This window comes from Budorcas taxicolor, chromosome 3 (genome assembly GCF_023091745.1).
Source record: "Budorcas taxicolor isolate Tak-1 chromosome 3, Takin1.1, whole genome shotgun sequence".
Taxonomy (NCBI): Eukaryota; Metazoa; Chordata; class Mammalia; order Artiodactyla; family Bovidae; genus Budorcas; species Budorcas taxicolor.
The window spans coordinates 113,446,323-113,461,747 of record NC_068912.1 but is presented as its reverse complement, the minus strand read 5'-3'; positions in this window follow the sequence as shown (position 1 = coordinate 113,461,747).

Below are 15,425 nucleotides of genomic sequence, written 5' to 3'. Positions count from 1 at the left end.
GAAATGCTGGGCTGGAGGAAGCACAAGCTGGAATCAAGATTGCCAGGAGAAATATCAATACCCTCAGATATGCAGATGACACCACCCTTATGGCAGAAAGTGAAGAGGAACTAAAAAGCCTCTTGATGAAACTAAAAGAGGAGAGTGAAAAAGTTGGCTTAAAACTCAACATTCAGAAAATGAAGATGATGGCTTCTGGTCCCATCACTTCATGGCAAATAGATGGGGAAACACTGGAAACAGTGTCAGACTTTTTTGGGCTCCAAAATCACTGCAGATGGTGACTGCAGCCATGAAATTAAAAGACGCTTACTCCTTGGAAGAAAAATTATGACCAACCTAGATAGCATATTGAAAAGCAGAGAGATTACTTTGCCAAAAAAGGTCCATCTAGTTAAGGCTATGGTTTTTCCTGTGGTCATATATGGATGTGAGAGTTAAACTGTGAAGAAAGCTGAGCACCGAAGAATTGATGCTTTCGAACTGTGGTGTTGGAGAAGACTCTTGAGAGTCCCTTGGACTGCAAGGAGATCCACCCAGTCCATTCTGAAGGAGATCAGCCCTGGGATTTCTTTGGAAGGGATGATGCTAAAGCTGAAACGCCAGTACTTTGGCCACCTCATGCGAAGAGTTGATTCATTGGAAAAGACTCTGATGCCAGGAGGGATTGGGGGCAGGAGGAGAAGGGGACGACAGAGGATGAGATGGCTGGATGGCATCATTGACTCGATGGACGTGAGTCTGAGTGAACTCCGGGAGTCTGAGTGAACTGTGGGAGTTGGTGATGGACAGGGAGGCCTGGCGTGCTGCGATTCATGGGGTCGCAAAGGGGTCGCAAAGAGTCGGACATGACTGAGCGACTGAACTGAACTGAACGAAACCAGACCCACTCCCATAATATACATTTCAAGATGACAGGATTAGTCAGAAGGTTCTTGTTAAGGAGAAACATGTCCTGGAGCCAGATACATTGTTATGTTGACTAATCCAAAGCAAAGTAGAGGAAAACATTTGTCCTTATCTCCTTGAGAGCCCCAGACCCCTTTCTCCTTCTCAAGGACTCCAGGCCCCTTTATCCAACTCGGAGACCCTGGACTTCTTATCAGCCTACCTAGGAATTGACTCTTTCATGATGAAAGTGTCCTGTATCTTGACTGTGGTGATAGCTACATGGGTATACACAATTATTATAACTCAGAAATGTACAAGTAAAATGGTACATTTTACCACAGCAACGGCTTCCCAAGAGGCACAGTGGTAAAGAATCCGCCTGCCAATGCAGGAGACGCAAGAGACACAGGTTCAATCCCTGGAGTAGGAAGTGGCAAACCACTCTAGTATTCTTGCCTGGAAAATCCCATGGGCAGAGGACAGTCTCTGCACAGGGTTGCAGAGACTGAGCACTCACACCACTCCACGCAAAGCTACACTGATGCATGTCAATCATACCTCAGGAGCATTAATGTTTTTAAAAAACTGAAAAGATATAATGCAATTGCAAAAGTGTTTAACTTTCCTGAGCTGATGAAGACCAAAATTTACCATGGAAAACATTAACAGAAAAAGACCCCATAGCTAATAGTATTTCTTTCAGATGCTGGTGAATATTTTTAATTTTAAGTTTAAATTTAAAACTATCTATGAGCATCACAGGAAGGGGAAAAAAATTCCCTAATGGAGAACGAAAGTCAGAGACTTTAAAAGCCAAATGCTTATAAGCCCCCAAATGATTACCTTAAAAGCTGACAGATTATCCTTTCCTGGGGACATTCATATTTGGTAAACTCAGTGGTGGCCACAGGACTGGAAAAGGTCAGTTTTCGTTCCAATCCCAAAGAAAGGCAATGCTAAATAATGTTTAAAGTACTGCACAATTGCACTCATCTCACACGCTAGTAAAGTAATGCTCAAAATTCTCCAAGCCAGGCTCCAACAATACGTGAACCATGAACTTCCAGATGTTCAAGCTGGATTTAGAAAAGGCAGAAGAGCCAGAGATCAAATTGCCAACAACCACTGGATCATTGAAAAAGCAAGAGAGTTCCAGAAAAACATCTATTTCTGCTTTATTGACTATGCCAAAGCCTTTGACTCTGTGGATCACAGTAAACTGTGGAAAATTCTGAAGGAGACGGAAATATCAAACCACCTGACCTGCCTCTTGAGAAACTTATATGCACGTCAGGAAGCAATAGTTAGAACTGGACATGGAACAACAGACTGGTTCCAAATAGGAAAAGGAGTACGTCAAGGCTGTATATTGTCACCTTGCTTATTTAACTTCTATGCAGAGTACATCATGAGAAACACTGGGCTGGAGGAAGCACAAGCTGGAATCAAGATTGCCGGGAGAAATATCAAGAACCTCAGATATGCAGATGACCCCACCCTTATGGCAGAAAGTGAAGAAGAACTAAAAAGCCTCCTGATGAAAGTGAAACAGGAGAGTAAAAAAGTTGACTTAAAGTGCCAGGGTCCAGCCCCAGTGGATCCAGGGTAATTCGAAGGGGAGACGGAATTGGCATCCTAGGAAAAATCTCATTTAATTACAGATATAAAGACAGATTAGAAAAGGATAGTGTAGTAGGAAAATTAGTGGAGAAAAAGAGGCTGAATAACTTGGTTTACGTGGGATACCAATAAAGCTTCGAGACAAGAAGCTTGCACCACCTACGTAGGCCACAGGCGTCTTTCCGTTCTCCCGAAGGAGAGGAGGCACTGAGGCCTCCCCGGTCCGATCTTAGAAGCCCAGGCAAAATTAGCAGGCTTGGTGAGTACCCACACTCCAGATGGGAATTCAGCCAGAAAAACAGAGAACAAGAAAGAAACGACATGGGAGAATCAGTCTTTCCAGAAACTGATCTGTTTTCTTTATTTTCAGGTTTGCTTATATACTTTTTGTTATACATAGGGATGAATACAGAGTCACGCGGGGTCAGCAGACCTGACCCTTGTCAAAATCAGGTGCTTCATATAAAATTATCAGGTGCTTCATATAAAATTGATATTTCTCCTGGCAATCTTGATTCCAGCTTGTGCTTCCTCCAACCCATATAAAATTAGGGGTTTTATATCATCTTCTGGCCATGAGGCCTGCTGACATTTCATGGCCCTTTCTGATAATGGTCAGTCAATCAGAAAACTTGTTTTTTCCAGGGGTGATTTTTTCTTAAACCAGGTGCCACCTTCCAAATAAAGTTGCATTCCTATAGGGTGAGGGTGTAGTGGGTTACAGTCAAAAAAGGAATTTTCTTAGCCTAAAGTTTAACATGATTAATCTGAAAGGTTAATACTTATTTCTCCTATATGCTAGTTATATTCATTATAAGGGTAGGGAATATGGAGATTTAGCAGCAAATATTGGCTCAACAAATGAAAAACCCTTCACCAATATAATTTCTAATTAACCCACTAATACTATACTAATAATTTTGTAACTTCTCAAAAGAATCTGTATATAGAAAGTTTAAAGCATCTCGTGCCTCTCACGGTCGGGAGGCTATAAACAATCGCATGTGGCCGGACGAACCTGCTCAGGCAGGCTAGAGAAACTTCAGAGGAGTTCGTAAGTTGAAACACTCTTGTCACGCCCAGGAATTTTTATTAACTGGAGCTGCAAGTTAACTCCTTCTCCGAGAGAGGTGGTGGGGGGTCAGCCCCCTGTAAAGTCAGAGGTATAGGTGAGAGCATAAAACAGACTCTGGTTTTGGGGGTAGATGCTCGGGAACAAGGGGTTTCCTGAGGCTCAATCCCGCCTTTGGGTATGCTGAAACCTCCTTCCTCATGACATTTGCCATGGGTGGAGTTCCTCACGCTGGCTCCTGGCATCAAAGCTCAATATTCAGAAAACTAAGATCATGGCATCTGGTCCCATCACTTCATAGCAAATAGATGGGGAAACAGTGGAAACAGTGACAGACTTTATTTTTCTGGGCTCCAAAATCTTTGCAGATGGTGATTGCAGCCAGAAATTAAGAGACGCTTGCTCCTTGGAAGGAAAGTATGACCAACCTAGACAGCATATTATAAAGCAGAGACATTACTTTGCCAACAAAGGTCCCTCTAGTCAAAGCTATGGTTTTTCCAGTAGTCGTGTATGGATGTAAAAGTTGGACTATAAAGAAAGCTGAGCACCAAAGAATTGATGCTTTTGAACTGTGGTGTTGGAGAAGACTCTTGAGAGTTCCTTGGACTGCAAGGATATCCAACCAATCCATCCTAAAGGAAATCAGTCCTAAATATTGATTGGAAGGACTGATGTTGCAGCTGAAACTCCAATACTTTGGCCACCTGATGTGAAGAGCTGACTCACTGGAAAAGCCCCTGATCCTGGGAAAGATTGAAGGCAGGAGGAGAAGGGGATGACAGAGGATGAGATGGTTGGGATGGCATTACCAACTCCATGGACATGAGTTTGAGTAAACTCCGGGAGTTGGTGATGGACAGGGAGGCCTGGCGTGCTGCAGTCCATGGGGTTGCAGAGTCAGACAGGACTGAGCAACTGAACTGAACTGAACTGGGGACATTCCTATTTAATGCTCACTCATATTTTCTTGAAAGAAACTCAGATTAGGGCACAGAGATCTCTACATGATAATAGATCTATAACAAGTTGAAAACATCTTCATTGTGTCCACTGTAGAAAGTCGTTAAGAAGTGACTCATCCCAGCAAAACTCCTCTGGACTTCAGGAGAGGCTCTGCAAGCTGCTCTGAGACACAACCTGTGTTACTGTCCAAAGTGATTTTGGAGCTCAAGAAAGTCCATTGTACCACTGTCCACAATAGTCAAAAGCTGGATACAACCCAACGTCCACCAACAGCAGAATGGATCAGAACAGAATTGTGGTATGTTCATACAATGGACCACTCTTCAGTACTTAAGATGAACAGACTACAGCTTGAAAGAACACGTGACATGAGTCTCTCATACATAAAGTTGAGCGAAAGAAGCAAGAAAAAATCCAGTATGTTTCTGTGTGTATAGAGTACTCAAGCAAGTAAAACTCGCCTATATTACTTACTGATGCACAGTTGGATGACAAAACCATAAATAAAGGCAAAGAAATCAGCATCACAGAGGCCAGAACAAGGATGGAACAGCTATGATGGGGAGCAGGTACCCAGGGTGGGTGTCTGTACACCAGCAGGGCACTATGTCTTGATGGTGGTGGTCTACTTGCTGAGTCATGTCTGACTTGCAACCTCATGGACTGTAGCCCACCAGGGTCCTCTTTCCATGGGATTCTCCAGCAGGAATACTAGCATAGGTTGCCATTTCCTCCTCCACGGGATCTTCCTTACCCAGGGGTCCAACCTCAGTCTTCTGCATGGCAAGCAGTTTCTTTACCCTGCCTTCCTTTCACTATTTCTTGACTGCAGTGAAACTTACAGGCTACTCACTTTATATTTTTCTGCTAACATGTGCGTATATATTTGATGTACTGTTCTGGGTGTTCTATTTTCTAGTTTTCGGAAATTTTAAAATGTATGTTATTTGTCACAGACACTTTTGCGTTCACTTCATACCACAAATAAGCCTGTGGCAGAACGCAAGATCTAATCTTTGCCTTTAGGGGAAAATAAACAGACATCATGTACATGCAACAAGAAGTGGCCTACTAAAACATGAATGAATCAACTGTTGATACACAGATGAAAGGACTTGCTTGGAGAAGGACAAATTACAGGCAGAGGATCCACCTTAAGCAAAGGACTGGAAACTTGAGATAATGTGGGAACAGTATATAGTCTGGTGGTCAAATAGCCTCAAGAGTGTATTCACTGCCTTCCCCATGCCAGGCACTGACTAAGTGTACAAAGATGCCCAAGACAGGGTCACTATCCTGGGGAGGTCGTGCCCAGTGAGAATGGGCAGGTCGTCTGTCCTGCAACATGGGTCCTGCCCTCTCCGTGGGTCTGTCGTGGGAGGCAAGATCTCCTTGCCGAGAGAGTGGACTGAATCTTGGAGTAACTTGCATATTACATTTGTGGGAGGTAGAGAAGGCAAGACTATGGGGGAGACCCAGATTTGGGGAACTTTAAAACACATTTTAGGGCTTCCCTGGTGGCTCAGTGGTAAAGAATCTGTCTGTCAAGGCAGGAGACACGGATTCAGTCCCTGGTACGGGAAGATCCCACATGCCGCGGGACAAGCTCATGTGCCACAACTACTGAGCCTTGCTCTAGAGCCCGGAGCCGCAACTAAGGAATCTGTGTGCGGCAACTACTGCAGCCTGAGCGCTCCAGAGCCCGTGCTCAGCGATGAGAGAAGCTGCTGCAAGGAAAAGCCTGTGCAGTGCAACTAGGGGAAGCCCACACAGCAACAGAGACCCAGCACAGTCAAATAAGTTAATTAGATTTCTAAACTACATATTTTAATCTTGAAAAGGAAAAGGGACAACTTAAATGCTCATCAGTAGGAACAGGGATAAGTGAACAGTGGCTTACTCACACAGTGCAGGTATAAGGAGGGAAATAAACCTAGGTGAACCACCAGAGAGAGATCTTACACAAAGTGGTGAATGAAAAATACTGCTAGCAGGAGGATCTAGGCAGCGAGGACTATCCATGAAAAGTGCACCGGATTGTTCTTGGCATGCAGTAAGCACTCAACAGGTAAATCTCAGCTACTTATGTGTAAGTTTAAGGTATACAACATGATGATTTAATACATGATGTCCGTATTACAATATGGTAACCCCAGTAGGGTTAGCTGACACCTTCATCACATCACATAATTACCATTTCTTTTGGTGGTGAGAATATTTAATGCCTATGCTCTTAGAAACTTTTCTTTTTGGCCACACTGCACAGCTTTCAGGATCTTAGTTCCCTGACCAGGGATTGAATCCAGGCCTCCTGCAGTGGAAGTGCACAGTTTTAACCATTGGACCGCCAAAGAATTCCCAGAAACTTTCAAGTATATATACAGGGTCATCAACTCTCTTGTTAACCATGCTATACAGTAAGTAGATCTCCAGAACAGTCATACATTGCTAGAGGTAAATAAAATAGTGCTTCCACTGCGGGAAACAGTTTGGCAGTTTCTCAGTAAGTTAAACACAGAATTACTGTCTAATCCAACACTCCTGGGTGTATACGCAAAAGAATTGAAATAGCATGTTCAGACTGGAACACAAATGTTCATAGCAGCACTGTCTGCAATAGCGAAACGTGGAAAGCCAAGCAACCATCAACTGATGAATGGATAAGCAAAATGTAGTCCACACATACAATGGAATGTGATTCAGTCATAAAAAGATGTACTGATTTCATGTGGATGAACCTTGGAACATTAAGCTACGTAAAGAAGTCAGATACAAAAAGGCCACCTATTCCATAATTCCATTTCTATGAAATATTAAGAATAGGCAAATCCATAGAGACAGATAGTAGATTAGTGGTTGCCAAAGGTGTGGTCATAGAAAACACCCTCTTCCAACAACACCAGAGAAGACTCTACACATGGACATCACCAGATGGTCAATACTGAAATCAGATTGATTATATTCTTTGCAGCCAAAGATGGAGAAGTTCTATATAGTAAGAAAAAACAAGACCGGGAGCTGACTGTGGCTCAGATCATGAACTCCTTATTGTCAAATTCAGACTTAAATTTAAGAAAGTGGGGAAAACCACTAGACCATTCAGGTATGACCTAAAGCAAATCCCTTATGACTATACAGTGGAAGTGAGAAATAGATTTAAGGTACTAGATCTGATAGACAGAGTGCCTGATGAACTATGGATGGAGGTTCATGACATTGTACAGGAGACAGGGATCAAGACCATCCCCAAGAAGAAGAAATGCAAAAAAGCAAAATGGCTGTCTGGGGAGGCCTTACAAATAGCCGTGAAAAGAAGAGAAGTGAAAAGCAAAGGAGAAAAGGAAAGATATAAGCATCTGAATGCAGAGTTTCAAAGAATAGCAAGAAGAGATAAGAAAGCCTTCCTCAGGGATCAGTGCAAAGAAATAGAGGAAAACAATAGTATGGGAAGGACTAGAGATCTCTTCAAGAAAATTAGAAATACCAATGGAACATTTCATGCAAAGATGGGTTCAATAAAGACCAGAAATGGTGGAGACCTAAAAGAAGCAGAAGATATTAAGAAGAGGTGGCAAGAATATATAGAAGAACTATACAAAAAAGATCTTCATGACCCAGATAATCACAATGGTGTGATCACCAACCTAGAGCCAGACATCCTGGAATGTGAAGTCAAGTGGGCCTTAGGAAGCATCATTACAAACAAAGCTAGTGGAGGTGATTGAATTCCAGTTGAGCTATTTCAAATCCTGAAAGATGTTGTTGCGAAAGTGCTGCACTCAATATGTCAGCAAATTTGGAAAACTCAGCAGTGGCCACAGGACTGGAAAAGGTCAGTTTTCATTCCAGTCCCAAAGAAAGAGATTGGGAATTCCAGACCACCTGACCTGCCTCTTGAGAAACCTGTATGCAGGTCAGGAAGCAACAGTTAGAACTGGACATGGAACTGGTTCCAAATAGGAAAAGGAGTATGTCAAGGCTGTATATTGTCACCCTGCTTATTTAATTTATATGCAGAGTACATCATGAGAAACGCTGGGCTGGAAGAAGCACAAGCTGGAATCAAGATTGCCAGGAGAAATATCAATAACCTCAGATATGCAGATGACACCACCCTTATGGCAGAAAGTGAAGAAGAACTAAGAAAAAGTTGGCTGAAAGCTCAACATTCAGAAAACTAAGATCATGGCATCTGGTCCCATCAATTCATGGCAAATAGCTGGGAAAACAGTGGAAACAGTGGCTGACTTTATTTTTCTGGGCTCCAAAATCACTGCAGGTGGTGGTTGCAGCCAGAAATTAAAAGACGCTTACTCCTTGAAAGGAAAGTTATGACCAACCTAGACAGCATATTAAAAAGCAGACATCACTTTGTCAACAAAGGTCCGTCTAGTCAAGGCTATGGTTTTTCCAGTAGTCATATATGGATGTGAGAGTTGGACTATAAAGAAAGCTGAGCACCGAAGAATTGATGCTTTTGAACTGTGGTGTTGGAGAAGACTCTTGAGAGTCCCTTGGACTGCAAGGAGATCCAACCAGTCCATTTTAAAGAAGATCAGCCCTGAGTATTCATTGGAAGGACTGATATTGAAGCTGAAACTCCAATACTTTGGCCACCTGATGTGAAGAACTGACTCATTAGAAAAGACCCTGATGCTGGGAAAGATTGAGGGCAGGAGGAGAAGGGAATGACAGAGGATGAGATTGTTTGATGGCATCACCAACTCAAAGGACATGGGTTTGGGTAGACTCTGGGAGTTGGAGATGGACAGGAAGGCTTGGTGTGCTGCAGTCTATGAGATGGCAAAGAATCGGACACTACTGAGTGACTGAACTGAAAGGCTGTGGGGAGGAGGGTGTGGGGAGTGACTGCTTAATGAGGAAAGGGTTTCCCTTTGGGGTGATGACAACATTCTGCAACTAGATAGTGGTGAGGGTGTGCAACACTGAGGGTGTGCAACACTGAGGGTGTGCTAAGTGCCGCTGAACAGCACCCTTTAAAATGGTCGTTTCTACTATATGTGTATTTCGCCAGAAGGGATAGGCTACCCACTCCAGTATTTTGGGGCTTCCTTGGTGGCTCAGACAGTAAAATTATCCTCCTGCAATGCAGGAGACCTGGGTTCAACGCCTGGGTCGGGAAGATCCGCTGGAGAAGGGCATGGCAACCCACTCCAGTATTCTTGCCTGGAGAATCCCCATGGACAGAGGAGCCTGGAGGGCTACAGTCCATGGGGCTGCAAAGAGTCGATGCGGCTGAGTGACTAAGCACAGCAAAGATGAAATATGCTTCCCTGGTGCCTCAGTGGTAAAGGATCCATCTGCCAGTGCTAGAGACCTGGATTTGATGCCTGGGGGGGAAAGATTCCCTGGAGAAGGGCATGGCAACCCACTCCAGTATTCTTATCTGGAGAATCCCATGGACAGAGGAGCCTGGGGGTCTACAGTCCATGTAGTCGCAGAGTCAAACGCTAGTCAGAGACAGAACAGCGAACAAGCAAGGTGAAACATATAGTTACCATACAGCCCAGCAATTCTTCTCCTACGTATATACCCAAGAGAGGTGAAAGCATATGTCCACACAAAGCTTGTGATCAAGTGTTCACTGCAACATTATTCATAAGAGCCAAAAAGTAAAATAAGGCAGAAGTCTGACAAGTACACACATAGAGTATACTACATCAGGATTGAACCCAAGCCTCCTGCACTGCAGACAGATTCTTTACCATCTGACCCATCAGAGAAGCCCCAGAACAAAATATTATTCTGCAATAAGAATGGATGGACCTGGAAGATGTGCTGTGTGAAAAAAAAATCAACCACATATTCATATTACATATTCCATTTGTATTAAACGATCAGAATAAACAAATCCATAGAGACAGAAAAGGAGGGTTGCCAGGGGCTAGGGAGAGGGGAGACTGAGGAATAGCTGTTGATGCTAAAGAGTATTCTGAGGACTTCTTGGAGGTCCACTGGTTAAGACTTCACCTTCCGATCCAGAGGGGAGCTGGTTCAATTCCTGTTTGAGGAGCTAAGATCCCATATGTCTTGCAGCCAAAAAACCCAAACATAAGATAAAAACAACATCATAACAAGTTGTATAAAGACTTTAAAAATGACTCACATCAAAAAAATAAAAAAGACTTTATTCTGAGGGTGATTGAAAATATTCTAAGATTAGTTGGGCTGATGGTTGCACAAATGTATGAATGTACTCCAAATCCATCGAGTTGTAAATTTTAATGAGGACTTGTATGGCTTAGGGCTTCCCTGGTGGCTCAGCTGGTAAAGAATCCACCTATAATATGGGAGACCTGGATTCAATCCCTGGAGAAGGGAAAGACTACCCACTCCAGTATTCTGGCCTGGAGAATTCCATGTACTGTATAGTCCATGGGGTCGCAAAGAGTTGGACACAACTGAGTGACTGTATGGCTTATAAATTATAACTCAGTAACATTTCTTTTTTAAACCCACTTTATCTTTCTCCTAGAATTATCTAAATTACTAGCCAACCAAGTTTCTTATATTTCAGACATTCCCACTGAATGCTTTCTTTTTTAACCCTGACTCATTCTAGTACTTAGCCACTCCTTAGAAATTACTTATTAACATAAACAGTGATGTCAAAATTACTGCCTGTCTGTTAATTTCCAAGATAACTAGTCATGAAGGTAAACACGGAATTTTGAAAGAGAACCAACCTGCTGAAAGCACTGTAGACATTGGCTCAAGTCTTAGATTTTTAAAATCGCCTGTTAAGAATGACTTGGCATTTTGGGGTTTATGTTCCCTTGACTTGCCTAAAAGTTAATCCTCAGTTCAACCTGCAAGCCTGAGTGAGTGTTACTTGTAGAGACCCCTCTCGGGAGACAAGATGAGTTCAGCGGGTGAGCAGAGCACCTTTGCCACCCCCTCACCACCTAGCTGGGGGTCCTGTGGGAAGAAGTCACTGATGCTCACTTGGAATTTGTTCAGATCAGTGTCTCTCAGCTTCAGCACTTATACTGTTCTGGGGTCAGGTGATTCTTTGCTGGGAGAGGGTGGATGGGTATACTTCTTGTGCTTTGTGGGATTTTTAACAGCATCCCTGGCCTTTTCCTAGCAGATGACAATGGCGGTGGTTTAGTCGCTCAGTCATGACCAACTCTGCAACCCCATGGAGTGTAGCCTGCAGGCTCCTCTGTCCCTGGGATTCTTCAGGCAAGAATACTGGAGTGGGTTGCCATTTCCTTCTCCAGGGCATCTTCCCAATCCAGGGATGGAACCCCTATCTCCTGTGTCTCCGGCACTGTAGATGGATTCTTTACCCACTGAGCCATCAGGGAAGCCTATGTTATCCCCCAATTATGACCCTACAGAATGCCTGCAGACATTGCTCCCTGGGGACAAAATCACCCCTGTTTGAGAACCACTATCTAAATGACTCCAGAACACAAGAGGAGAAAATTTGGGAACAGAAAAGCTAGTCCAGGAGAAATTGGAATCTGGTTTTCTTGGGAGGGAAATGCTCTCCAAAGAATGTGGCAAGAGGGACTTCCCTGGCAGTCCAGTGATGAAGACTTGGCACTTCCACTGCCAGGGAGGCACAGGTTCAGTCCCTGGTTAGAGTGAAATTTTCAGCCTGCGTTGAGTTAAGGTCCTAGGAAGGCAAGGATGGGGGCCATAGTTTCCTTTGGCGATCTACAAAGTGCTGTAATGTACTGCCCATTTGACCAGCCCTCAAATAACCTTGTGAGGGGGTGAGGCAGGCCTGGTCAGGCCCATTTCAACTGGGGAAGCCAAAATTCATGGCCACAAGACCAGGAGAAAGCTGGCCAGATCCACTGATTTGCCCTTTGGTTCCTTTCTTTCCTCCATGAGGCTGAGCCTTTCCAACTCTTGCCTAATTAGAAAAAAAGAGGGCTGGACCTCAGGGTGGGAGAAGCCAAGAAGTGGGTTTTCATCCCGCCTCTGCCTCCGGCTGCAGCCTGTGGCCTCAGACAGCTCCCTCAGCTCTTCTTGAAGCATCCATTTTCCTTTTTACGAGTTGGATGACCTCCTGTCTCTGGCCCCCTTCCTGTTATCCCAGCCTAAAGTCACTCTCTCGTATTTGAGTTGCACTGACTGGTTTCAAGATTCTCCCATGAACTGAGTCTCACCCACTTAACCCTATGGCTACCTGACTGTTCCCATTTCACAGATGGAGAAATGAACACCCAGAGATAAGCCATTTGCCTCTACCACACAGCCTGTTCAAATCCCAGTCTTACAGCTCTTGCCCTACTGAGGTCATGGGGACTAGGGAGGAATGCTTGGCGCCAGTGGAGCAGGGCAGACTGGACCCTCCCCTCCCTAATGATGGGCCAGGGCCAAGCACTCCTTCCTTCCTTCCCCCAAGGTGGGCAGAGAAAACATGCTGGGCCCAGAGCCTGAGGTCTGGCTAGGACTTGCCTCCATGATCTGTACAACCAAATATGAATAGAAACCTGTCCTTTCCAAGCTCCTTTCCTGTCCTTTCCTGGAGAAGGGAAAGGCTGCCCACTCCAGTATTCCGGCCTGGAGAATTCCATGGACTGTGTAGTCCATAAGGTAGCAAAGAGTCGGACATGACTGAGCACCTTTCACTTTTCCCAGCTCTCTGAATTGCAAGTGGAAGACACTAGGATTGCTCTCTGGGTTCCTTTGTTCTAAGAAAACACGTCAGCGGCTTTTATTTATTTTGGTTGCACGGGATCTTAGTTTCAGCATGCATGTGGGATCTAGTTCCCTGGCCAGGGATTGAACCCATGACCCCTGCATCACACCGGGAGTGCAGAGTCTTACCCACTGGACCACCAAGGAAAGTCTCTCCCATGGCCCTTCTAATAATGAAATGTAGGCTAAAGTCTTCCCTAAGATGGAGACATTTGACCTGAGCCTCCCAAAAGGAAGACACATTAGCCATGGGATAGACTGGTCTCAGCTAAGAAGCCTGAAGGAACAACAGAGAGAGTGTTCCAGAAGGTGCTTGGGATCAGAGCCCCTGCGGGCAGAGGGGAAGGCACCCGAGGAAACGTTCCAGCAGCAGAACTGCTCTGGGGCCAGGTGTCAAGGTGCATGAGGGTGGAGTTGTCCTGGGCAGCGACAGGACACATGGCTTCACAACACGTGGGGCTGCCCCCTGGCCCAGGCTCTGAGAGCTTCCCCACGGGAACCACCTGCCAGATGACCTCGGGCTTCTCTGAAGCATCTTGGCAGAAACAAAAGGGAAGCCCTTGGAGGTGGCTGAGTCACTCCTTGGGCAGAGGAGGCCCTAGGGGTGGTGGTCAGAGTCGCACCAACGTGGGCAAGTGGGGAGGGGAACCCCCTGCTCTCTATGTGGCGAGGCTGGGGACCCCCAGTTACCCTGAGCCCTTTACTAGATCATGAATTATAGCTTTATGCAAGGAATGATCATCCGGCTCTGGTTTGCAAAAGACTTGGCCCATTTTTGAAAGCAGTACACGGAGTATTTATTTTCAGCTAGGCCAACAGTTACCTATAAAACATGCTTGCTGATTTGATAAGCAAGTGTAATGTAGTTATTTATTCATTTGAATTCTTGCATTATTTCTGAAGTCAAGTGTGTCCTCAAACTTTTATTGGCCATTTGTGTGGTATTTTCGTATTGCCTGATCACTCGCCTGCTAAGGAGAGCTTGGGGTTTTTTTGTTTTTAATATTTTTTTATTTATTTATTACTTCTGGCTGTACTAGGCCAGAATTCATAGTTCACATAATGTTGAAGCCTGGCTTGGAGAATTTTGAGCATTACTTTACTAGCATGTGAGATGAGTGCAATTATGCGGTAGTTTGAGCATTTTTTGACATTGCTTTTCTTTGGAACTGGAATGAAAACTGACCTTTTCCAGTCCTCTGGCCACTGCTGAGTTTTCCAAATTTGTTGGCATATTGAGTGCAGCACTTTCACAGCATCATCTTTCGTGATTTGAAATAGCTCAACTGGAATTCCATCACTTCCACTAGCTTTGTTCGTAGTGATGCTTCCCAAGGCCCACTGGACTTCACATTCCAGAATGTCTGGCTCTAGGTGAGTGACCACACCATTGTCATTATCTTGGTCATGAAGATCTTTTTTGTACAGTTCTTCTGTGTATTCTTGCCACCTCTTCTTAATACCTTCTGCCTCTGTTAGGTCCATACCATTTCTGTCCTTTATTGAGCCCATCTTCACATCTTTGACTGTGTGGACCACAACAAACTGTGGAAAATTCTGTAGGAGATGGGAATACCAGACCATCTCACCTGCCTCTTAAGAAACCTGTATGCAGGTCAGGAAGCAATAGTTAGAACTGGACATGGAACAACAGACTGGTTCCAAATAGGGAAAGGAATACGTCAAGGCTGTATATTGTCACCCTGCTTATTTAACTTCTATGCAGAGTACATCATGAGAAATGCTGGGCTGGAGGAAGCACAAGCTGGAATCAAGATTGCCAGGAGAAATATCAATAACCTCAGATATGCAGATGACACCACCCTTATGGCAGAAAGCAAAGAAGAACTAAAGAGCCTCTTGATGAAAGTGAAAGAAGAGAGTGAAAAAGTTGGCTTAAAGCTCAACATTCAGGAAACTAAGATCATGGCATCTGGTCCCATCACTTCATGGCAAAAAGATGGGGAAACAGTGACAGGCTTTACTTTTTTTGGCTCCAAAATCATTGCAGATGGTGACTGCAGCCATGAAATGAAAAGACACTTGCTCCTTGGAAGAAAAGTTATGACCAACCTAGACAGTTTGTTAAAAAGCAGAGACACTGCTTTGCCAACAAAGGTCCGTCTAGTCAAAACTATGGTTTTTCCAGTGGTCACGTATGGATGTGAGAGTTGGACTATAAAGAAAGCTGAGTGTG